Genomic DNA, 27,182 nt, shown 5'->3' with positions numbered 1-27,182 from the left:
ATGGGGAGCCAGTGTAGGGCAAGGCAGAGAGGGGAGGCGGATGAGGAGCGGCGAGAAAGGAAGATGAGCCTTGCAGCCGCATTGAGTATAGAGCGGAGGGGGGCGAGATGGGAATGGGGAAGGCCGGTAAGAAGAAGGTTGCAATAATCAAGGCGGGAGATGATGAGTGCGGGGATGATAGTTTTGGTGGCATCTTGGGAGAGGAAGGGCCGGATGCGGGCAATGTTGCGTAGCTGGTAGCGACAGGCTTGGGCAAGGGATTGGATGTGGGTGGCGAAGGAGAGAGAGGAGTCGAGGGTGACGCCCAGGCAGCGGAGTTGGGTGACAGAGGAGATGGTGGTATTGTTAACAGTGATAGAGAGGATGTGGTGGGAGGGGAGTCTAAGGGGAGGAAAGACAATGAGTTCAGTTTTGGAGATGTTAATTTTGAGGAAGTGCGAGGACATCCAGGAGGAAATGGCAGAGAGGCAGTCAGATACACGTGAGAGGAGGGCGGAGGAGAGATCGGGCGAGGAGATGTTTGTGTTAATTACATTTCCACAATAAAAAATTTCTTGCTTAAAGAATTCCCACTTATCTCTACTGGCTCTCAGCTCATATTCATGAAGTCTCATAAGTACACTTTATATTGTTTACATGACCTTCATCATCTTTTCCTGTAATGAAAATATCATCAAGTTAGCACTGAGTACCAGGTATTCCACCTATGTACTTCTATTGTTATCGCCATCTCAGGATGGCAATAGGAGATGCCGAGAACAAGAAAAGATTTTAAAGCTATTAATTTTAATATTCTTTTACATTCTTTAAAACTTTATTTAATTTTTAATACAAAATTGAACGGGAAATCCAACTCTGGGCTTCTAGATCCACTGCATGTGCATGAATCAGCAAGCGCATGGGCTCCCACACTGGCTTGGCAAAACAGTAAGATCAGCCTTACCACTCCCAGCCAGTATCGCCGAGGACCAGAGCATCGCTCGGCTACCCCGGTGACATTTTATTGTTAAAATATTATTATATAATTATTGTTAGAATATTTTCTACTACTTAGATAAGCAGCAGTAAAAAATCTTTCATATCACCCTGTTTTGTTAAATAGACCCTATAGACCCTGCAAACTCCAAAGGGACAGGGACTGATATGACTGATTAAATATTCTGTGTGCATGATACAGTGATCCTTTATAAATAAACAATAATAATCTCTTGTATAGTAGAAATAAAAATGTGCATTACAAACAGCAGTTTTCTGTGCGTACTTTCCTGAGCTTCTGTAACTTTTCTGTCTTCTGACAACATAATCCAAGTACAAAATGACCTTGTTAGGCTATCCTCAGGGCAGTACAAGCTTTGTGGATATGGGGTACAAAAAGGAAGGAGCGTAGGTACAAAAGTAGAGAAGATATTTGAGAGGGGCATGAAACAGATGGGGAAGCTGAAGTAGAATTTAAATAAAATATTAAGGCAAAGAATAACAAGGGGAATTGACATGTAGCTCAGTGACAGAATATACAGAATGCATTGGGAGTTGAAGCACAACAAGCCCTGGTGTGGACACCGTTTGCTAACCTTGGGCTAGATCCTACTCTCATACCATATGTTTTAATCTTAAGGCCTATTATGCTATGAAATATAAAACACGTGTCCTCTTACTCTGATTTTTTTTCCCTTCCTCCGTCTGAAATAAATATTAAATAATCCCATTCCTGCACCTCACTGTTCCCAACATTACTGCAGAATGGTGTAGAATACAATTGGGTGTTGCCAACAACCAACAAAGATTTAATTCACTTTTTAATTTTGCAGACAGCAATGAAGTTTGTGGAACCACATCCTCGTAAGGGATAAACGTGTAAAACCTCCATCATTCTGCAACTCAAGGAACAAAGGGGTATTAAAGAAATTATCCACAATTTAAGTGGGCACTCCTTTTCCAAGAATCTTCTTACAGTAATGTCAGACTTGAAATAAATATGTTCTTTAGTAAGAAAACAAAATAGTATATTGGTCAGCACCGGGGAAATGTTTTGTAGCCCACCCAATATTAAAGCTCAGAAACTCAGCGGCGGACTCGTTTGTTACATACTAATGTGTTAGTGGAAAGTTTCAATCCGGTAACAAAAGAGAAATAAATGGCAGTCTAGACCTGTTTTGGAGCATGTCCATGCTTAAGCATTACTAAGTTCTACACCATGGTTACCTTGCTTTGTAAGAGAGCATTTGAAAACTTTCATCCTATTCATAAGTCACTTTAGACAAAGAAAGTTGTTTAATATGCAACAGCATTAAAGAAGTGTTATGTCAATATCATAAAGTACCCTCCTTTATGCTTGGCATATCATGGTGATAACAATTCACCATGATAACAAATGTTCAAAACCGTTTCCTTACATTATATTTTTGCTAAAACATGTTGAGACAGTCATGTAGCAATAACATTAGACAAAGCAGATAATTGACAACAGAATTAATGGGAAACAAATCTTAAGCCACTGAATCCCAATGAGTAAGTTGGAACATTTGAGTGTTAAAATACTAAACTGAATGTAAATACACTAGATAATATAAACAAACTATATTTAAATTGAAAAATAAAAGACTATGATTAGTCAGGTTGCTTTGCTAATAATGACAGTTATTTGATTATTTAATACATTAATTCAAGACAAATCTCAGATTAATATGCATCTCAGGATGGCAATATCAGAAGTCATGCATGCTCATACTAGCCCAGTAAAGAGTTAAGTTACACCATAAAGTTCCAAACCAGTATCACCTAGGCTGCTCCAGCAAAACATCAGTAATAAATTATGGTAATTTAAGCAACAAAAGAAAACCATCCTTGCCATATATTAATAAGCAGACTCTTGGATATTTTTTGAAGCGATCACTTGAAAGTATTCATATATTAAACACCAAAGTGTGGTGGGAGATGCAACATAAAATCATGTTATTAAAAAAACTCACTTCTGCCACACATCACCAACAAGAACCATTGTTGCAGTAAAAAAAGCTACCAACACCACCACATACTGTTTTTCTATCAATACTATCACAAAGAGCTACCACAGCAATAAACCAATACTGCCACACAAACATAGACACCACAAGTGCTATGTTGTCACAAACACCAACACAATATTATGTTACTGGTAAACATGTAGCAATCCCATCAGCCAATGCTTAAATACACAATCATTGCTACATACAACTTTCATGCACATGAACACTATGACCTGTTACTTTCCCACACAAACACCAAAACTCTAAATCTTTACTTCCCTAGTATATAATTACTGAATACTCTTTCACACCATATGCTGCCATATACAACTGTATTTGCTGATATTTAATTATACCCTATATAGCCTTCTGATGTTCGATTGCACTATTAATTTTGCTCTATCATTTTATCTAGTGCACAACGGTATCATATGCCAGTCTACAAAGATTTTTTATATATCATATGATGCCCCACTCTATACTTCTTTGTGATACAAATCTTAACTATAAATTGACTATAAATGCATTTGATAGTTTTTATACTGAAATGTCCTATTCATACCTGAAAATCTATAAAGCCCTCTGTCTTTTTCACTTTACATTGTTATGTTTTTCACCATTTGGGAAAACAATGGTTTTTATTTTGCTTGTAATATTTCCTTACTTATAATATTATAACGAATTACATGGTATAAAATGCAAGTCAATGATATTAAATCTTGAATCTGTATATAATTAATGTGTAATGTGTTCATAGGAATCATATCCAAACTTACATATAATAAATTTACATAATTACCCCAGTCTGTAAAAGGACACAAATTCCCCAGACCTTCAGTATTCAGTGAGTCTGGCAAAACTCTCTTCCCATAAGTACATCAACCAATAGGATGGTAGAAGCTCTCCAAGGGCTACTGTCACTAATAACAACAGATTCAAAGACAGTTTGTCCCATGGGCACAGGGTTCTCTTTCTCTAATTCCAAATGTGTCTCTGGATTCTTAAAGGAACGCAGATGAAATACAGATTGTCTTACTGTAAAAAAATATATATATTATTTTCTCTAACTCTGCCTGTGTTTTATATCTTATGAACAAGACAACTCCCACACTCAGGGTACTATCCAGAGGTATATGTGTTTTTTTCCCCACACAATTCAACATAACATAAATAACATAAATAAGGAATAACATATTTAGTAAAACCAGAGTATTAGTTTTATGTATTTATTTAAATGACCTTATTGCAACATTAAACACTCTGCACAAGCTTTGGGGATGATATGTTTGGTTTCCATAGCAACAGCATTACTAAAGCTAAATAGCTTCCCTTTCATAGAAATTTGTCATATGATGAGCAGAAGAAGAAAAAAAAATAATTTACAGCAATATTACTAAGGACCAAACCTGCTATAATTATCTACAATAAAATCAAATTTAGAATCAACCATTTACTAAAGCAAAGCAACTAAATCAACTATTTAATAAAGCAATGTATGGATGCTGGGTAATGGCCATTCTGATTACATACGGAAGACAACTGGTAGAAGAGGACATTCTATGCTTAAGGTAACCACATTTTATTGTCAGGTAGATAGCATAAAGTCATTCTCCCAGACTGTTTTTCCATATTTTCTAATTGCAGATCCAATAAGGCAAGTTGTGTTTCATGTTACAAGAATACAGCCTCAAGGGTATAGTGAATAATGCAGCTAAAAGCAAGACATAATGGCCACAATCAGAATATAATGGCAGAATTGCAGAAGCAAAAATATCACAAGATGCACTTTACTACACATAGATAAAACCACCACAAAACAGTTAAACAAGTAACAATACACAATCTGGATGCTATAGTGACTGTAAGAACCAAACAGACACTTCTTGGAATACAGGATTTTATCTATATAGGTATATAGAGGTGTATGCAAAACAGGGACAGTTAGGAATTGAAGGTAATATGGGCAGGAGAATTTGAATTTGCATAATGATAATTATTTGGTTTTCATAGAAAGACTCATATCATCCAATGTTAAGAAACTGTTGAAAATGAGATTGCGACCTCCACCAATCATAGTGCATCAACACCTCAGCAAGGTTCATAGTGAAAAACATTACTTATTCCTTTGCCTAAGCAACATCTGACAAATACGCTGCCAAGTACAACAATTAATAACTGATAGGTCGTCGAGGTGCAAAAATTGGAAATAAGTAACTAAAAGACCTACATTGTGACTTATCCAGTCAAAGCACTATTCTATCTACTAGTAATCAAAGTTATACATCCTGTTCCTTGTTTCTGGAAATCCACCTTGATCAGTATATAAACCGAAAAGAGAAAAAATATATATTATTGCAAAATGTTTGCAATAATAGTAGATTCACCCTCACACTTGGCGTTAATAATTAATAATACAAAGAGTGAGAGTTCCAAGGTGATCTGGTGGCTAACAGACACCCTAATGTGGTTGCACTTACTAGATTTCCATCTTTCTCAATGCACATCTAAGACAACCTCAAGGAGTATGTGTTGTACTTTCTTTCAGCACTCTCAGGAATGTAATTCACAATATGAGCCACTAGTGCAAGTTCATTATGTTAAATAGAAATAGGAACAGTTTCTTGTGCATAACTTTATTATTTTTAAAATTGCTGTATTTAAAATTAAAAATATGCTCAGCTGTGTTATATTTGTTTCTTATACACGCTATTATATACATATCTGCCAGTGTCTAGTATTTGCTCCAATTTTCTTTCTTAATTATTTTGTACCTGTCCATTTCCACCCCCCCCTTCCTCATTTCTACCCACCTCCCCTACTGGCCCTTTTCCCCTATAAGTAAGGAAAAAAACTGAAGGAAACTATTTGGTTGTTTGGATTATGTCATTTATTGATATGTTTTGCGCTTGTTTCCTTAAAAAGTGTTCAAAAAAATGCTCACATAAAAACATAGACATAAAGTATATACAAAAAAAACCTTAAGTTTCCTCCCAGGGTTAGCCAATCATTTCTACCAGATGTGTTTGATTTTACAGCATCTAGAGAGATGTAGTTCTATTTAATTCCTTGTCAGTTGCACAATGTTTCTCACCAAAATACAAATGAAGTTTCCTCTACCATTTGGTTATATCACAAGCAACTCGTTTCAACCTCTTTGTTCTTCCTCGAGGTTTAAGGGAACATCTCTAGACTCCATCTTTTATAGTCCCATTCTCCAATCACACTGAATCTACCAAATTGTTATTATTTTTATATATAGTATAGTGTCACAACTAACGGCGCCTAATATCGTATACAAACTGTTCACAGTAATCACAGCTAATACATCAGTCTTAAATGATATCAGCTCTACAAATCGTATAATGCCAAATATATAACTCTTTTGTAATGATACATTTCATCCGGATCCAAACGGGAAAAATTCCCCTCAGGGAGATGTACTCACCAGAAGTAGGTAGTACATCAGCATATATCACTCTCCTACGGACACTCCGTTTATGCCGTGAACTTCTCCCCCTTTTATTTTCTAATGATTTCAATTTCCCTAAAAGAAACAATCGAAGCCACGGAACAGTTGTGCTTTTCCTTAAAATGGGAGGTTATTGAGTGAGTTGTCATCCCATTTTTGCTGCTTCTTAGATGTTCTCCAAGTCTAACTTTTAATTGACAAGCAATTCTCTCAATATACTGTAGGTTGTACTCACATTACAGCAGATATACAACATTGTGTGAGTTGCAAGTGATAAAATCTCTAATAGTGAATTTGCTGTAGAGAAACATTCTGAAATTTTGCTATTTTTTAACCCTACAGGTTTTACAGGCCATACAGTTTCCACACCTATGGAACTCATATGCGGTGATCCTTAATTCCATACTCCTTCCATACTCCTCTTTTTTGGAAGGGTTCTTATCACTATATTGATTTAAATGCTAGGGGCCACTATATCGATACACTTTGGATATATAAAGGCATAATAGTAACTAAAGTTGGATCCTTATGTAAGTTTTTTATAAAGATGTTCTCAACCTGTTTGTGCTATACAATAAATATGGTGATAAATGCTACCTCATACGTCTCACTATCTTTCTTATTTTGTTTTATTTTTAGAAGATCTTCTCTCTACTTTGTTCACCTCTTCAATCACTCTCTTAACTAATTCAGGGGAGTACCCTTTATTTATGCATTGCTATTCCATATTATTCACTTGATTTCTTTGCTACAATTTATCTTGGCCCTTTTAAATTGCCCTAAGGGAATAATGCACAGCCAATTAGGGTGATGATGACTTAGTGGATATAGGGGTTGTCTTTAGGTTTGTCTATAAACCTCAATCATGTGACCAGGTTAGCCACCCATCCATGGCCACTCCAGACATGAGACCACTCAAATTGGTTCATGAAAATATTGGCATAGAAGGGGGTGAACCTGATCCCCATGGCTGTACCACTTTTTTTTAAATAATGTTCATGCTCTTATGGTAAAAATGTTATTAGTGAGTATAAATTCAATACCCTACACCATAAATCAGTTTAGGCTATCACTATAGTTTCCCTTATTTGGAGTTGTCCTGACTGCATTAAACTTAAGATTTATATTGTATATGCTTTATGTTTATGTCTCATGTGAGTATATTTTTTTATATTAAATATTGGTAATTTAATATGATGAACTTCCACTTGTGGCCCATATTTTGAATTACATTCTTAAGTGTGCCGAATGGAAAATAGAACACATACTCCTAGAGGTTTTTTTTGACAAGCATTGAGAAAGATGGAAATCTAGTATGTGTAATCACAATAGGGTGTCTGTTAACCACCAAATCCAATGTGTTGTGTACATCACCTTGGTAGTTGGAACTATCACTCTTTCTATTATTAATTATTAATGCCACATGTGAGAGTGAAACAACTATTATTGAGAACATTCTGCAATATTTATATTTTTTCTTTGTTTCATTTACATACTGACTAAGTTGGATTTCGAGTAATCTGTTGAAGAGACATACATAAATGATTACTTTATGAGAACAGTGTGAATGTATAAGGAATTGTGACATTTTTCTTTTATATTGGAAATTTGGAGTTTGATACAAAGAAAGTGGAAATTTTGACTGGATATTGAACTTTATTACTGTGTGTGGTCAACACATATTTATATATTTGTTGCTACAAATTAGATACCTTTATATGGTTACATTTTTAAGTAAATTAATGGCCTTCAACTAAGCCATTTAAAAAACAGAATCTTTGAAAAAAAAGCATTCATTTTGCCTATTTTCCCTATGTAATGGACTAAAAAAAGATATTTATTTCAATACACTGTCAAAATAAAAACCCTATCTTTCCTGTGAAAAACAATATATGTTTCAATATCAATTGATGGAATTTCACTTTATCAACTGTATAAAACAAATAAAAAGAATACAGTATTACTCGTACTGACAGATGGAGTACCTTTTATCACTGTGAACACATGAAAGCAACAATTTTTTTTCACTTGAATATCCTGCACTATTTATAACTAGAGGTATATAGAACAACTGTTCCTCTTAATCCTTAGGTGTGGTGGACCATTCCCTGCAAATGTAATATTTTAATGCTGTTTTCAAACATCCATAGCTAAAAGTAAAAAGATTAGTAAAATTGTTAAAAAAATGTATCTTTTTGGATCAATATGTATAAATAGAGGTCAATGAGCAGGTGCAAAATAAGCATTAAGCAAGAAGGTCTGACTAACATTGGTTCTTTACATTTATAACCTGTAGAGTTATTCATTCAAAATAGGGTAATTAAATTGAAAAACAGTTGATCTCCTTAAAATAATTCTACAAAAAAAGAATCAATGAACCACATAGTTCAGTTCATTTCAAGAGCTATATGGCATTGTGTATACCACATTACCAACTAAAAATAGGAAAGAACAACATGACCTACTTTCTGATCCATAGTTCGTTTATAATTTGTGAGGCCAATCATGGCTTCCCAACAAGGGTTTACTTATTCATCACATATCTAATGTGACTGTCCATCCATTGTTTAAACAGTTACTCACCAGGATATATTTTAATAATGAAATCAAAGCAATCATACCATGTACCAGAGCAGAAATATAGATATGAACCAATTAAGGGATAAATTAAAATAAACCTTACATACACAGACTAAGACACCCCTAGTTATAATTCCACTTCACATACAAAAGTGTAAACCCCATGGTGATTCTTGAAGCCATAGTTGCAAAATGTCCCTAAGTTTCAGTGACATTCTCAGGTTTCAAGGATGTGCCCCTGGAAAGTAATTTCATTGGAGATGTCTCAATGTTGACAAACTGTACAGTAAAATTCCTTTGTATTTCTGCATGTTCGATGCAATTCTTACCATCCATCCTTATTTTCTGGACATTCATTATGTGTTTTGATGCACCAGCTCAGCAGCAACATTCCCAGGAAACTTTTTAAATTGTTGGCAACAGGGCCTGATTAAGGGGTCAAACCACCCTATGCTAATATGTTCATAGCGCACCCTCGCCTTCCATGCCAGACTGCTATGCGGTAGGTAAAAAGAACTTGTCCTTAATTTAAAATCTGACTTCCTTCACACCGTCCCCACACCAAATGTTTATGTTCCTGTGTTTTCGATTCTCAGCTCCAATTGGCTTTTTAGAAAGGTCACAGCAATCTTTGTAACTCATTTTGTTTTCATTAAAATCAGAACTTTATAGCAAAACTGTGCTATGACCGAGCACTACGAAGGGTGAAGATGTGAAGCAGGAGGGGCACGCTAGCACCATCCTTGTCAGACTTATCTCTCATACTCACGTATTCTCAAGCGCCCGTACAAGGAACAGTCATTGTCTTCAGATTTTAACATGGGAATAAGTCAAGATTAAAACCTTAATAGAATTTTCTTTCATGTTTTCTTTTTAATTTGAAGAGTTATTATTTTAGATTTTAAAATAAATTTCACTTTATACCTCTGTCACAATTTTGCACTCCCAAAAATGTTGCACCCCCAAGCGCCTTGCACCCTAGGCTGCAACCTAGTCAGCCTATTGGATAATCAGGCCCAGGTTGGCAACTATGTGATGTGAAGCATCATCCATGCAAATAATAGGTTCAGTATTCCAGTAATCATCTCAAGATTATAAATCAACTGGCACAGAACAAAATGAGAGACATTTTATCAAAAGCGGTGCTAACTTAATTGACCTAAAGGATGCTGTGACCCATAGCAACTATTCACAGTTGCATGAGTTCATTTTCTAAACTACAGCAGAAAAATCATTTCATTATTTCAGTTACCTGTTCAGGGGTTTTCATCAATAAATGTGTCAGCACACAGAATTCATTTTACAAAAAAGGCCATCTAAACTTAATCCAACATCCAAACCTTCAATTAGATAGAACAGATCAATAACTAACAATATAATTGATGATTAGGGTGGCTCAGTTATCATAATTGAGTCCATTTGGTTTGCAAAGTATTACATACAACTTAATGTCATTTTTCTGTTTAGTTTGCAATATTCTCCCAAATCAATATCCTTGAGATTGAAATTCTCAAATTCTCACTAATCCCCGAGCATACAGTACTTTTACCCACGTAATAAAATTCTCAGAATTGTAATGAAATCTAGGATACACACACACACACAGAAACTACTTATATGCATTTCTGAAGCTGGCAAAAAATTGAATGCACCATCTAAGCTAACAAAAGTACTGTTTTATATTATGTGAAAGATTGTAAGTGAAGATTGCATTAATGAGATTACATAGAACATTAAATATTTGCATCTGCATACAATCTTTCCTGATATAAGCATGACGGTCCCTGTGATGTGCCATGTATATTTAAGCATATGTGTTTATCTATTCATACTGTACAACTGTATAGCAAAATATGAGTGTAAGTGGCTAGAAGTAAACTATACATATTGTGTGTGTTTGTTTGTGTGTGTGCATGTGTGTGTGTGTATGTGTATGTGTGTATGATTGCAAGTTTCATTTGTAGAATATCTGCCATGGTTGTGTCTGAATGTATAGATATGTATTTTTGTTTGCTAGCGTACAAAATTAGCTCTCACTTTATGGATCCAACACAGACACATAGCCTGACCCAAAACGTGTTACATGAACTTTAGGAAATGACCTTTGCACCATTTGAAAATGGAAGCCCAACTTGTCACCAGACGGAATAGTACTTTCAATATGCTTGGATTTGTGGCTTCATGACCGTCAACAACAATGTCATAAATACATTCCAGGTTGTTGGATGTAGCCTACTGACATTGATTCCTGGGCAAAGGCAAATTTCTTTTGGACTTGTGTTTGAATTTGAAATTAAATACAGCTGGATTCTAACTTTGGTTATGCAGGTTAACCAGTAAACAGCAAAGTCAATGCAGTTTTAAATTACTTTATTAATGCTTAATGTTACTTTCACGGTTCTTTGTAGAAGAACCGTGCCCATTTTGAGGGCCTCAATAGAATGGTCAGATATTTTTACTGAAATGGATATGTACTGCAGAAACATATATTTGCCTATGCTGTATTGTATAAATAAAACATTTTAAAATGACCAAATTTTAAATTGGCAAACAAGTTGGGGGATTTCAATTGAGAACGGACTTTGACTTCTTACCAGATAGCTAAATAGGGGATATACTATTATGTGAAGAATACTGGTGCTATTTAAAATACTTTCAGACAGTCTAAGATATTTTGTGATATCAAAAATACTGAAATCAGGAGTAGGCCAACTACTCATGCAATAAGTATAAGATTATATCTGGTGTATACTGTATTAACCAATGTGCTACATGTGCATGCTGCCACTTTAAGAATAGGGTGGGCAAACAAAATTGCACTTTGAACCAGTGCACAATATAAAGGTTTTGAACAGGAAAAAATACTTTTTTGGCAACTTTTAGCCCTTGACAAGAATCAACCCAATTTAGTGCAGCAATGTGGCATAACCCCATCTTTTCAATTAAAATATTATATGTTGATCCCATGGCATCTCATCTGTGCAAATCAGTGCACCTAGCTTTGTGCCTACCCTGGGCTGATCAGAGTCAGGTTTCATCCAATACTTTTACTGGGATACATGTTGCACCTTCTAGTTGCACTTTAGCAGGGAAGAGCGTTTCTAGGTGCACTTGGCCAAAATCTCAAAACACACGAAAGTGCCACATGTTGTAAAGACAGCCCCAATGTCCCGTCACACTTATGCTATATACAAGCGTATAATGAGGCTAATGTGAGAAGAATTTTAGGGGAACAACCAAAAGTTTTTATTTATTAAAAGGGGTGTTTCTAAAGTGGTAGAAGGTTGGAGTTTTGATGTAACGTTTACATTTTTTTAAAAAAAAATTGACCCTAGTCTCTCCCGCTCTGTCTGTCTGTCTCCCTCTCTGTCTGTTTGTGAGTGTGTCTATATTAGGGAATTTAGATTGTAAGCTCCAATGAGGCAGGGACTGATGTGAATGAGTCCTCTGTACAGCGCTGCGGAACTAGTGGCGCTATATAAATAAATGATGATGATGATGATGATTTTTACGCAGTCCGTCTCTTTAAATTTTTCCACCTCCCTAGAAGCCTAGGCACACTTCTAGTTTGTGAACATATCCCCAAAGGCTAGAAAAAGGTGTGCACAATGAAATGCAGTGGGGGGACCACCTAGGTGAAATAGTGCAAAACCAAAGTGATTTGCAGGTGCATCCAGTGAGCTTCTTAAATGAGAGCCTTTGTTTGCCAAATAATTTCCTGTAAAAGGCTCTAATAACCTCTATATTGATACCAGAACACCCACAATGAGTGTACCATTACAGTGGCCCACTTGGCTATAACCTCGAAGTAGATATTGAGTGAGTCGCTGTGGACTTCTGTATTCCTGCTGTAATGGGCACTAAATAAAGGTTTTCTATAGACTTGGTAACGTTGGATTCAGAAGCGGAACTAGCAAGCTGTGGGCCCCGATGCAGACAGGCGAGGATGAGGGAACCGGGGCCCCCGGCCCTCTGCATCTGCCTTGCCCCATTATCTCCATGGACCCCGGTGCACGGCACATGCTGCACCATTGGTAGTTCCGCCATTGGTTAGATCTCAAGTGTCTTTGTATGCACTCAATACCTGTCTATAGTCCTAACCTATGAATTGTATCTATCCTATCGTTGTATTTTTGGTTTACATAGTTCGCCGGTTGCTGCATGACTGATTTATTTTGTATATATATCATGCTATGTTTTTGTATCTAATGTGCAGAAAATATCAACAAAATCTGTAAAAAAAGAAATAAACCTAATGTATGATGTTATATGGTTTACCTTCCACAATACAAAATAAAAATGAATGCTATATAGATTAAATCATTCTAACATAGACTACATATATTACATACATGTAAATAAATGTGTTATGTAGTATGCCATTGAATTTCTTTTGCTATCATTTCATATCTATACATTTTGGGATGCTTTCTTACAAATGAGCAGTGAACAATGGCAAAGGGCCAGAAATGGGTGGAATTTTCTCTATGCAAAAAGATGGAAGAAGGAAGTGTTTTGTGATGGCATTTTGTTTTGTATTGCCCATTATTCGACATACACCAGAAAAAAAAATAATATTAATCATTAAACCCATGAATAAACCAATGTCTGCTGACTATACCAACCCTAAGTGTAACACTATGGTTTTAACATGTCAGTATATAATGTCATACTAAACAAAAGAAAATAGTACTGCAATATTCCAAATGAATCTGTGTACTAAAAAAGAGAGAATTACTGTTCTGTGTATTACCAAGAACTGGGTAGCAATGTCCTTTCAGGATGTGAAATAAGCCACCATGTAACAATGATTAATGGCAGAGTATGGGGTTAATATTTTAATAGTAACAACTGATTCCCCACAGAATGTCTTTTCTCACCAGCAGGTGATATTGCAGCCAGTGGGAATTACAGATCATGACAGTGAACAGAAAACACCAGACACCGGCATATATGTCTTACTATCATGTTACATGTACTGGAGATAGAGAAAGGCCTTTTCAGTCAGTCTTTGCAAGTGCTCAGAATGGAGCAGATGCTGGGGGGAGATACAAAACAGTGTAAAGAAGACACACACATCACAGTGTGGCAGTGTTAGGGAATTATTGGGCTACAGTCTGTATTACAATCATCATCCTGGAAAACCCGCTGATAATCACACAATAACCTGCCATCTGCATTTATTCTGCTAAATTATTAAAATGGTGACATGTATGCATCAGAATCCATTCATCTTAGTACACTGAGTATAGTTATCAAGCAAAAAGTTACTACTTTTCGCTTTAAAAAAAATCCACATTTCAAATGTGTCTTATTAATGAAAATTAAATACGATGACAAGGATTTAGGACCTTTGCAGCTAGATGAGACCCTGGGCAGAGAATTAATCTTCTCAGGGTAGAGCCAGCACTGATTAGTTGTGATGCTGGCTGATCCCCGGCATTCAACGTCCACATCAATCACGATGACTCCCACTACTCCGCGGGGATGGCTAGATGGTCTCACGAAATAAATTAGTAGCATTTGGCACGCTTTTATATGTAACCTTCGATTATAGATTGACAGATCTCTATCTATACAGCTTCTCTTCTGCTCTGTACCTACGTGAGATGCAGTATCACAGCTGCCAATCAAAGATATGATCAAGAAATTCCTCTCCAGCCAGTTGTAAGAGAAATGACACGTGCATTAAATGTGTACAGTACATAATTAACAAATACCTATAATATACACCTGCAGAATCTCACAGCAATGTTACAGAAATCCAAATTTAATTGCAGTCCTCCTTCCTCAAAATAATATGAGGGCTAGCAATGCAATGGGCGTCTATAGATCCTGTGCAGAATGAGCAATTCCCATGTGTGTAAAGATTTATGTCAGATTCGGCATTGTAGGGGTTAAGATCAGGGACATTTTCATTATACATAGTAGAATATCACAATGTCAATGTGAGATGAACATATAATTTTACTAACAGAAGAAAAAAACGCTGACACCAAAGCTATAGTCACAAGATGCGCATTAAAATGCTGGTCACAGCCAGCAGCTCACAGCCTTTCAAATGAAGCTTTTCTCAGCTTCAAAAGAGAGCCTTGGTCCCCCCATAGCAGCGAGATAGCAAGCACTGATTTTATTAATTAGAGGCACCACATATTATCAGCCATGTCTTGCACTGCATCTTCCTCATCTCCATCCTAATATTGCCCTTGAACATATCTAATGATGCCCAAGATACAACCCCCCCGATCCTTAAAACATATGTTTAATATTGCGGAGACATTTCAGCCATTCCAAGATGCTTGGAAAATGGGTCCTACCTTCGCGATGCAGCACTGGACTGTCACCAAAAGGGTTTTCACTTGAGCTCCAAACACCTGGGGAAAGCCCCCTCCCCCAGCACTGCTTCGGTTTGCCCGCAGTCCCAGCCCAACCAGCCCTCTCTGCAGCTATGCGCCCTCCCCGTGCTGTTATTGGGGGGGCTGAAGCAGGGCAGACGGCTTGGAGTAGAGACAGCGATCACCGATTGGCTGAGAGTGATGTCATTCCAAGCCGGCCTCGGTTGTGATGCTCTTGTGCAATAGATGCTGGCAGCTGCAGTGTGTCCGCAGTCCAAGCGCTTATGGACCAGAGGTGCTCACAGGGTGCGCTTCATAATGTGGACGCACGGGGAGCTCACGGTCTTCATAGGGACACTGTGACTGTGAGTCTTTAGTCCTAATAATCTAGTTATCTGGCATGAGCATAGCATGGGGGTGTGATGGAGAATAACAGAAGAGGATGAGATTTGTTATCCCACTCGCCTGATGACGAGTGGGATAACAGGGAAACTAATACGTGACGGAAGGAAAGTTAATATGTGGTATCTCTTTATGGTAGGGGATTTTCCCTTTAGTAATGTATCTAAATGAGCTTATTTCAAAATAATGAAAGGGCTTGTTCACACGAACATATTGTGTGTGCCTCTGAGTGATATGTCAGCATTACTTGAAACAGTTACTAGTGTCCTGGAGCATTTTGTTGTGTTTTTCAAACAGTTTATCTTCAGGCTATATCAAGTGTATGTTTATTAAAGAACACTGGAGTATACCCCTCCTCCCCCCCAGCTAAACAAGACATGGCAGTACTACAGTGCATTTGTAGTGAAATATGGGGTGGTTGCATGTGTCAAAAACACTGCATCACTTTATAACCACTTTGCTGCAGATAAAATGACAAAACAGCAATTATAAGTGTTTACATAAAAATGTCTATTGAGAGGCATCACAAGCAGGTCAACAGCATTAATAGCAGGCATGCCAACCACTTGAAAATGCCACAGAAAGCTGTCCATGTGAACAAGTCCTTCCACAAATTAGCCAAGGGATACAAGTTGTGTCACACAACCATTTATTACCTGATGCTCCCAATGCTTCATTATTATTATTATTATTATTATTATTATTATTATTATTAATAATTTTTATTTATAGGGCGCCACTAGGTGTCCGTAGCGCCGTACAGGGACAAACAAAATTACAATACGAGGTGAGACAGCACAGTACAGTAAACAATAAGCACAGTAACTCAGTGAGCTCAAAGCACAGCTAGAGAGGGCGGGGGAGGGGAAGGTCCGCCAACGACGGAGTCCAAGAGGGAAGTCATTTATTTAGCACAATGTTTTGAAAGCTATAATAAATTATCTTGCACAATTTTCATTTGATACATCTCATAAGTAGGAAAAGCTAGCTGGCTATGAATGCCAGTACTGTATAATATAATATTGAGACATTAGGAAGCGGCAAGCAAATAAGAAATTGTGACTACTTTATACAAAGTAGTCACAATGGTTGTGGTTGCCAATCCCATCTTATTTTTCCATGGTCTTCTTAGGTGAGAGATTAACTTTTATCCAGTACACTTCGGACAGACAGCTTTTGAAGAGAACTGCAAATATTGGGTGCCCCCTGCTTGCTAATGTTGGATTTCAATGCAACTCATTGCGCTGAACTGAGTCCTCTAGTAGTGATAGCTGCATTGAGATATGGCATCAGCTAGCAAGTAAGTCCCCTGTTTGTTACAGAAAGAGGACGATCAGACTAAACAAAGGAAGTTTGTCCAAAAGGACAAGTCTTCTACCAGCTCTTAAAAAAGACGAAAAAAGTGATCACTAAATGAGCCTTTCCCTACCTGCCGGACAAATGCTGAAATACAGTAAAGGTTTTGATTTTGTGTATACATTTTGTTCCTCTATAATTACAAAAGAGATCTTAATTCTGCATAATAACATCGGCATAATAGATGTATATTGACATACCAGATATACAGCAGCTTAATGCTCATGTAGTTTGCCCAGCGATTGAAATACATACAGTTTAAAATAGAAGATACAGTTGGTCCATTAATTCACATGCAAGGTACTAGAGCAGAAGGGAGATAATGCAACTTCGAGTTTTTTTCCTTTATGGGCCATAAAAATGTCTCTATTATTGGCATTTGTAAATGGCCAATCTTTTTAATTATGTATCAACAGTTCGTTGACCACGTTGGATTCATTTTTTTGCCATGGCAGACTTAACACCGAAACTTCATAAGCATCCTAATCCTTTTGGCACAGAAGTTAATTTTATGATTTTAAGAAACCAGTTCCTTATAATAAAAAGCCCTTCCATCTTGAGGGTCATACATTCAGTTTTCACAGAATGACCCAAGTTACTTCACAGATCCAGAAGTGTAAGCAGTGTTTTCCTTCCAGTTTTAGATGGTCAAACAACCAAAATAATATATTCAGGTGAGTGTTCCTGGTCAGGTTGTATTTCAGATCTCCCATGCCTGTCTACACTGATACAGCCAGTGTATGGTGGATCTAACAGTTATTTATATGTCAGCTGCTGTTAAATAGAGTTTACACTGAATATTTCAGTGCTGCTAAGAGAAATAGCAAGATATATTAGATCAATATTAGTTCAGTTTAATGTAATTGATAATTTCAACACATTCAGAAGAACTGAGGGACATAGAACAAGAGGTTGAAAGACTAGATGAAATTCTAGAACCATACAAGATAACATAATTTAAGACTTTAGAACATTTAACCAAACATAGGTTGGATGAAGGAGAAGAGACAAACATAGCAACCAAACAATCCAAACTCCTAAGGACAAATTTAGGTTCAAACAGCATTAGCAAAATAAATGCAAACAGATCTAAAGACAAAAACGGCAACCTTATAGAGATCAAGAGACAACAAAAGACCACAACACTATATGCCAAATTTCATTTAACATACCAGTAGTACATGAATAAACTAAACAAAGCTTCAACAAATCAGCGAGATTTAGGGACCACATTTGAATACAGTAGGAGGATCATTTGAAGACTCAGAAGTATATTTTTCAATTTATGAAATAGAGGATGATAGGAAATATGACAGCATAATAATACTCTCATTCTAACAGGGCTGGTGTAATTTGAGCATTGTAATAAGCAATAACCAGGACAGAAGTTAGACACAATACACCTCTAACTTGACTGATTCACAAAGGAACCAGAAATAATCTGTGAGATAAGCATAAAGGAAAAAGACCCTAATATTTAAGCATGGTGTTAATGGCAATATGGCATGTGATCCTCAACTATCAGAACCCCTTCTCAAGGTGTTCACCAATAGCAGCCCCCTTTCCAAGGATCTTGATGTGTTCCACAGTACTTGGATACTGCCAGGTTTTATACTCATAGTAGTAAAAGCTGTTGATCACAATATTGCCAGTGGTGTGGACTGAACACAGAAGAAGCTAGTGATCAACTGTGATTGTATCAAAAGAGTCCAAAACAAACTCAGAGCAGGGGTTAATGTAATTCCATTTAAACAGGTCAAGGTCAGGGCAGACAGAGATAAATGCAGTTTTGTTTAATAAGTCAAGGTTATGACAGACAGAGGTTAATGCAATTCCATTAAAACAAGCCAAGTTCAGGGCAAGCAGAGATAAGTGCAGATCTGTTTAACAAGCCAAGGTCAGGAGCAAGATAAACAGCGAATTCCAACAACAATCTGGGAGACAGAATCAGGTCAAGATAAATAATAATAATAATAATAATAATAATAATAATACACTAGGTCAAGCAGCAACTATCACCAGCACTGGTGTAAAACAGGAAGTGGTTTATAAAGCCAAAGGAACCGTTGGGAGATAACAGGTGATTAGCTGCATAAGTGCAGCAACACTGATTGTTAGAAACCAGGCAGCTTATGCTGCCTAGCAACTGGCTATATTCTGACAGGAAGATGATACCGGCTGCTGTTACTAGGCAACCAGCCCAGCAAGCAGCACTGACCATTGCGTCTTTTAACATCACCCTCCCTTGAGGAGTCTTTCCAGTGAGCCAGATAATGAATTTGGTTTTGGACCTTTTTTGCATCCAGAATTTTTTCCACCTCAAACTCAGTTTGTCCATCCAGTAATACTGGGTATGGTTGGACACTGGTTCTGGGTTTAAATTTTCTAGATTTGTAAACAGGTTTGAACAAAGCACAATGGAAAGTTTTGGGGATTCTTAAAAACAAGGAAGGTACAACTAAAAGCTCACATGATTTATTTTCCTAATGATTTTAAACAGCCTGATAAACTTTTGGCCAAACTTGGTTGATGGCTGCTTGAATTGTTTTTAGTAGACAGCTAAGCCTTAATTTCCAGATTAAAGTTACATTTTTTGCATTGTTTATCAAAAAATATTTTGAATGTGTGGACACACGAGAAAGTGAAGCCTGTACTTTTCTCCAAATGTTTTTAAAATGCTTTGTGGTTACTTTATATCCAGATTATCACCAGAAATTGAATCAGAAAAGGAGCATGCTTTGGGATGCGGAAGAAAGGAGATGTACCAGATGATGAATGAGGAGTATTATTAAAGGAAAATCCTGCCATGGGCAATGCTTCAGCCCAGTTAGTGTGAAGGTGGAAGACATCTGAGGTATTGTATAAGTATCTGGTTGTTGCTTTCCATTTGCTCATTGGTTTGAGTGTGGTATGCAGATGAAAAATTTAACTCTACACCCAGCATAGAACAAAACGACCTTCAGAAACTTGCAGTGAACTGAGAACCTCCGTCTGAGATAATGTTCATAGGAATTCCATGTAATTTAAATATACAGTATTTTGTATAAACAATGAAGCCAATTCTTTAGCTGAGGGTAGACCTTTAAGAGGAATAAAATAAGCTATTTTGCTAAACCAGTCAACTACCACCCAGATGGTGGTAAAGCCATTAGAAAGGATCAAGTCCACGACAAAGTCCATCGAAGTGGATGACCATGGCTTATTTGGTATAGGGAGTAGCATGAGATGTTCCACTGATTGTCCCCAAAGACTGCTTGTGTGTCTGAAATCTGAACGAGACAAGATTTGGATATTTTTGTAGACATCTGCATGACCAGTCAGTTTATTTTCATGAGACTCTCTGAGAAATGCTTGTCTGAGATACTTGGATACAAATAGTATATTAGACAGAGTATCAGATGAAGCTTGTGTTTGAGCTGCCTTTAATTGCTTAGAGAGGTGCTGAGTCAGGACAGCAATAATCTTAGGGTAGGTGGAACAATTGAGTAGGAGGTTTAGGTTCTGAGAGTTGCTGTAAAAAAATTCTGAAGAGAGTATATGCCTATAAATTCTTAGACCTTGATCAGAATGTGACTGTGAAATTGAACAGAGAAAAAATAGAGCTCAACGGGCTTGTCTTTGTTTAAGTCATAGTAGATTCTATATAATTTTTGTGGTCAGTATACACAGTGATGGTGTATTTAGCCCCTTCCAACCTTGATAGTCAGCAACTCTCTGTTTCCTACATCATAATTCAACTCTGCCGAGGAGACGTTTCGCAATAATGAACATGGATGCAACTTCTTATAAATTGTGTTGACTTGGGAAAGAATTGCCCCAGCTCGAAGGTCAGAGGCATCCACCTTATTGATAAATGGTTGTTCAGGATTAGAGTGTTTGAGCGCACAGGTGCTGAGCAAAATACTTTTGTTTGAGTCAAAAAAGCTTCAGTAGCTTCCATGGCTTTAGGGGTCATAGCAGTAGAAGGGGCAGCAATAGCAGAAAAAGATTTAATCAACCTTCGATAGTAATTTGCAAAGCCCAGGAATCTCTGTAAGGCTTTCAAATTTGTAGGTCTGATCCAATCCTCAACCACCTGGACTTTAGTCGGATGCATTGTAAACCCATGATCTGAGATTATGTATCCAAGAAAGGTTACCTGAGGTTCCTCGAATTTGCACCTCTCCAGATTGCCAAACAGATTATTTTCTCTTAGCTTCTGAAGAATTGCCCTGAAGTGACCTTAATGCTGTTATAATGAACAGGAGTCAATTAAAATTTCTTCCAGGTAGACCACAATGGATTTTCCCAGAGATTCTCATAAGGCATAAACCAACTCTTGAAACACAGCATTACTTAGTCTAAAGGACATCACTAGATATTCGCAATGCCCTGTATGCTTACTGAATGCGGTCTTCCACTCATCTCCCTGACGCATCTATATGAGGTTGTATGCCCCTCACAGATCAATTTTTGTAAAGATTGTTTCCCCCTTTAATTGGTCAAATAGTTCAGTGATGAGCGGGAGATGACATCTGTTTTAATAGTTATTTTATTCAATCCTCTGTAATCAATACAGGGCCTTAAACCCCTATCTTTCTTGGCCACGAAGAATAAGCCAGACCCCAAAGGAGTCATGCTGCAGATCTTGGCAAACACAGTGTGGACACATGATCAGTGGTTGATGGCTAGTGATGTCACCTCCTTGTGTACAGTTATCAATCATCAACAGGGGTCACACAGTATCAACACACTGGCCCCTCATAAGGAAACTTCCAATGTTAGGTATAAAATTCATCCTGAGGAACAACTACCTGTGGTTCGAGGGTGATTTCTAACTCCAAAGAATAGGCACAGCCATGGGGGCCAGATTTACCCCCAGCTTTGCAAATCTTTTTATGAATAAATGGGAAGAACATTCCATCTGAATGTAGCATAACTACTGGGCAAAACTGACCTGCTTGTATGCCTGAATAAAGAAGCTCACATTTGGATCTTTGCCTTATGATTTTTGACTTCATACTGCTTGGTAAAATCATATATATATATATATATATATATATATATATATATAGAGGTGACTAACTAGATTGCTTTCTTAGCAGAGTGCTGATTACAGGAATTGAAAGAAGCTGTTTGTAGTTGTCATTGTGAATAGTTTTCTGACAGCTGTCACCTGGAGCTAGTTTTGTGAATCCCCACACAAGGATTTCTCCAGATAGGTCACAAATTTAAGATCACAAACTTCCTAATGTGTTGCACTGGGATGGTGTATTTAGGAGATTGCAGCTCACAGTATGTGGGCAGAACAATCAGGTCCCTGAAAAAGAGGATATGAGAATATCTGAGGAACATATGCTAGGGGGTCAAAAACCAGTTCACCAAACCATTCTAGGGAAGCACACAACTCTGACCCCAAAAATCTCACTTTTGCAACCATCAAAGAGTTAAAAAAAAGTAAACTACAGTATATGAACATTATAAATAAAGAGGAGATCATATGGATCTACATGCTAAAAATGATGGCTCCATTGGGGCCTAAACATAAACAGCAAGATGCAGGCTATAATTTCAGTATAATTTACACTACAATCCAGTGATACATAGTGTACTCCCAGAGCAAAACCACTGGAGTCAACCAGATATATGGATAGAGCTTACTCCAACAGCATACCCTTCTTCCAGCCTTTAATTGGGTAGCAAAATCTCACGATACCACCAGTAGGATGTTAGACAGCCCTGATCTGCCCAAATACCTAGCCCAACTGGTTTGCAACTACAGGTCGACTCTTGCAAGCTTGACCACCTTAGGTGGCATCTGTTGCCACCATCATAGAATAATTCACCATTACATCCATAATACAAGCTCTCTTGATTAAAGAATTATGTCAGCACCCTACTCATTTGACACTGTGCTGACATATAGAGAGCAGCTGCCCTATGTACTCCATATAAACTGAGGATAAACCTATCAGAAAAGAACTGCCACACGGATATCATTCCATTAGTATGGCTAAAGCATCAGCCATATTCCATGTGTATGATTACCATGACCATAATTAGGGAGGGACAGTATATTTTAATCATATATTATGCCACACCATTGAAAGTTGATCCCTAAAGGGGGATCTAACCTCTAGAATATCAACAACCCACACAACTTTATTATGGATCTACTGATGAAGTAATTCTATACGACTGTTAGGTTTTCACTTGCTTTGCATTTTGCATGTTGCTCATATCTGCTGTGCAGTTCATGTGTGTCTCCCTCTGACTGCTAATGAAAGGCTGCACTTTACAAGCTTGCACCTTTCCCGCGCTCATTGCCAGTTATAGTATTACGTGCTAACTTCCTGGTTTCTGCATCTGTGGCCTGTGTGCTTCTGACCTTGCATGAAAAAGTTCCTGTCACTGCATTAAGCTGTCTCTTGGTTTCTGATACCTGGCTTTGTAACTTATTGATCCCTGATTCATGATAGCTGGCTTTGCTTCTGCACGATATTCATATAGCTGTACACAGTATCCTCAAGCATGGACTGCTGTAATTATTATTTCTTATTCTTAAGGGCATTCGCAGTAAAGACTGTGTTATATTCCTGCATTGCCACAAAGACTGTATATTTCTGCATTTCTACAAAGACTGTTATATCCCTCCATTTCCTCAGAAACAGCGTTTTATTCTGTCACACATTGCATCAGATAAACCTACATTATGGTCACTGTTCTCACCAGTTTACCTCTTTCTGCATTCACTTGCTGGGATAAACTGAGCAGGCACACACTTGTTCTGCTCAATACTTCCTGCATTCTCTTGATTTGCTAATTGCCTGTCAGCTCTGTCTATTTAAAGCACCTGCTTCTCTACTGCTTCTCTACCGGGCTGCTCCTCAGCTGTGGAACGATCTTCCACGTTCCATCAGGTTAGCATCTACTCTCAAAGGCTTCAGGCGTGCCCTTAAGACTCATTTCCTTATTCAAGTCCATCAGTCCTCTTCCAAACTCTCTCCCCAAGTTAGTACCACCCTATTTGTGTCTCCCCTTTCCTTTAGGATGCAAGCTCTCAGGAACAGGGCCCTCTTTTCGTTGTGTGCTCCTTTTACTATTCCAACACCCTCTGTACCTCTTAGCTTGCTTCCCTAGCCCTATTTTCTTAAGCTTCGACCTACTTCTCGCTGATTTTTACCATCATTTTCACTCATTGTCTCAGTAATAATTTGATTTGCATTACCATGTTACATGTGTCTGTGTATATATTTTTGTTAATTTTTGTTCTTTCTGTATCATGTTGTGTAATGGCTCACTGTTTTTGGTATGTTATGTACGGCGCTGCGGACCCTTTCTGGCGTCTTATAAATTAAAGATAATAATAAAATAATAATACCAAGTTGCCAGATCAGGTCTACTCTCCCTTTCAGATGTCCTGTTCCCTGGCTCCTGTTTGCTGCCTGTTCTTTGAAGTCCCCAGCATATCTACCCGCTGATCATCACAGCCTTTGTGACTACTCCACTACCCTGTGGTAACGCTCTGCAGATTATTGCTACCTGTTCTCTGAAGTCTCCAGCACATCTAACCACAGCTCATCACAGCCTCTGTGTCTACCTCACTAATCTGTGGTAACGCTCTGCAAATTATCGCTACCTGTTCTCTGAGTCTCCAGTATATCTATCCGCAGGTCATCACAGCCTCTGTGTCTACTTCACTATCCTGTGGTAACGATCTGCATATTATTGCTACCTGTTCTGTCAGTCTCTAGCACATCAATCCGCAGATCATCACAGCCTCTGTGTCTATTCCACTTTCCTTGTGGTAAACGCTCTGCCGGTTATTGCTACCATCGCTACCAGCCTCCTTTGTTAATCAGCACACTGCTCTACTGTCTCCTAATCTCTCAGCCTTCCTGGTACTCCTCATCTGAAGCATCTTCAGTTATAGTTCTGGTTCTCGTCACCGTTTCACTCATCACCTCCTAGGAGAACCGCGACCTGCAGTCAGGTAGCTGCAAAGACCAAGCCTTCTTGCAGGAGCCTTTGGGGAAAACCTCCCACTCTGTTAGATTCCACACCTTCTAGGAGGTAGTGCCAACGTGAGCAGACTGTATGGGTACTCCTCTGACCCTGCTGGTTGTGACATATTCCTGCGTGCCACAAAAACTGTGTTATATTCCTGCATTGCTACAATGATTGTGTTATATTCCTGCACTGACTATTACTCATCCCGGCACTACCTCACCAGCAGAATTCTTAGTGCTGTTAAAGGGCCAATCCACTTTATAGCACTAACAATACTGCCGTTTTTTTAACAGTGACGTCATTCCTGGCCGCCGGACGCGCCATCTCTCTATTTTCTGGCAAGTCAGCTTTTACAACAGTCGGCCCACTGAGGATGTCTGAAATGATAGTTTTATGATGACGCTGTAGGGGTGAGTACAGTCAGTGTGGTGGTAGTCGGGAAAGCTACTACCACCGCTAGGAAACAACATTTCAGAGTGGAATACACATGTACAATGGCACATCACCATTTTGGCAGAGAACACAGAAGTATATCACACGTTGACTTTAAAGGAGGCGATCACTTTATTTCAGTAGAAATATTGATCTACACTCTGCAAATGAGAGGGAATTTGAAGATACCAAGACTTAATATAACCCATAAGTACCATGTGGTCTACAGTGGAATACAAAAACACATAGACAGCAACACCAGTTCAGGGGAGAACCCGAAAGGAGAGTATAGCCCTGATTACAGGATGCTCATGAGCCAAGACCGACACACTAACACAGCAGGCATAATGTTTTTCTCACAGAATGGACAAGTTAGCAACAATTTGAAAGAACACACTCTGGAGTAATAAATTAAAAATTACAGGATAAGCTTCTGCTAGCTCAGAGACAACAAAAAGCAGGAATTTGGGTATGAACTCGCTAACCCCATTTTGATATTTTGAGGAACTGTTACCATTTAGCTAGTGTTTCATAGTACCCATTTTTTTTCATGTTTATAGTCTCCATGGAGATGCTTTGAGGAATTTTTGAACTACCTACAATAATCCAAACTTTTTTATTACATCAATGTAATAGTGTTTGTGATGGTCTTTAGATAGCCATACTTTAGTGACCACCATCCTCCCTGGCACAATTAATGTTTTTAGGGCAAGGTCAACATTTAGATCTGAATACATTCATTAATAAATAGCGATAGTACTTTATATTAACAATCCTTATGTCTATTTGACAAACCTCATATACATGGTCAACTATCTTCGTGTTCATTAGTTCTTCTCCATACACACAGCGGAATATCCTCTTGGTTCCTCCACCATACACATCAGTTAAGTTTATCAATATGGATTTTGACATTTTTGGTATCCCATCTACACCACATCTCTTGGAAAACTAATAAACTCCTTTGGATTTCAGGATCATCTCTATGTGGATGATACACAAACAACTCTATATTTACATCATGCTGCATAGATCTAAAAAACATTTCCAAAATATGTATATATGTCACATGAGACACTGCAAAAACTTTAATTCATGCAATCATCATCTCCTGCATCGACTATTTAATTCCCTCCTGTCTGGTCTTCCCAAAATCAGACTCGAGCCCATAGAATCTATTTTGCACGCAGAGCAAAGATTGATTTTCCTTGCAAATCATTTTTTGTCAGTCTCTACATTGGTTGCCTGTTTTTCAAAGAATCCAATATAAAATTCTTCTACTAATAAAGAAGACCATCAACAAGATTGCACCGACATACATCTTCTCACTTGTCTCAAAATATCTCCCAACTCGACACCTCCATTCTGGACAAGATCTGCATCTCTTCCACTTTCATCACTTCCACCTATTCTTGGTTACAGAACTTTATTTTAGGCTGCACCCACTTTATGGAATTCACTCCCTCGCACCACAAGACTTTCCTTTCTGAAAACCGACTACTTTAGACAAGCTTATAATATTCCTCTACTACCCTCTTAATCTCCCTAGGTTACCCTATTACCACCCTCTACACAGTTTACACAAGACAACATAGTTGTGTGATTGAGCATACA

General features: G+C 37.8%; 1 protein-coding gene across 2 annotated transcripts in view; it reads right to left on the bottom strand.

The window, feature by feature from the left end:
* Positions 1-15,558, bottom strand: part of CNTN1 (contactin 1) — a 137,772-nt gene extending 122,214 nt beyond the window's left edge. For both annotated transcript variants that reach the window (XM_075209055.1, XM_075209056.1), the window contains exon 1: positions 15,372-15,558. The gene's annotated coding sequence lies outside the window, so the exon portion shown is untranslated. The remainder of the gene's footprint in view (positions 1-15,371) is intronic.
* Positions 15,559-27,182: the final 11,624 nt, after the last annotated feature.

The sequence above is a fragment of the Mixophyes fleayi genome, chromosome 4, assembly GCF_038048845.1.
Source record: "Mixophyes fleayi isolate aMixFle1 chromosome 4, aMixFle1.hap1, whole genome shotgun sequence".
Lineage (NCBI taxonomy): Eukaryota > Metazoa > Chordata > Amphibia > Anura > Limnodynastidae > Mixophyes > Mixophyes fleayi.
Note: the sequence above shows the minus strand (reverse complement) of the source record. Positions and strands in the feature narration are given on the sequence as shown.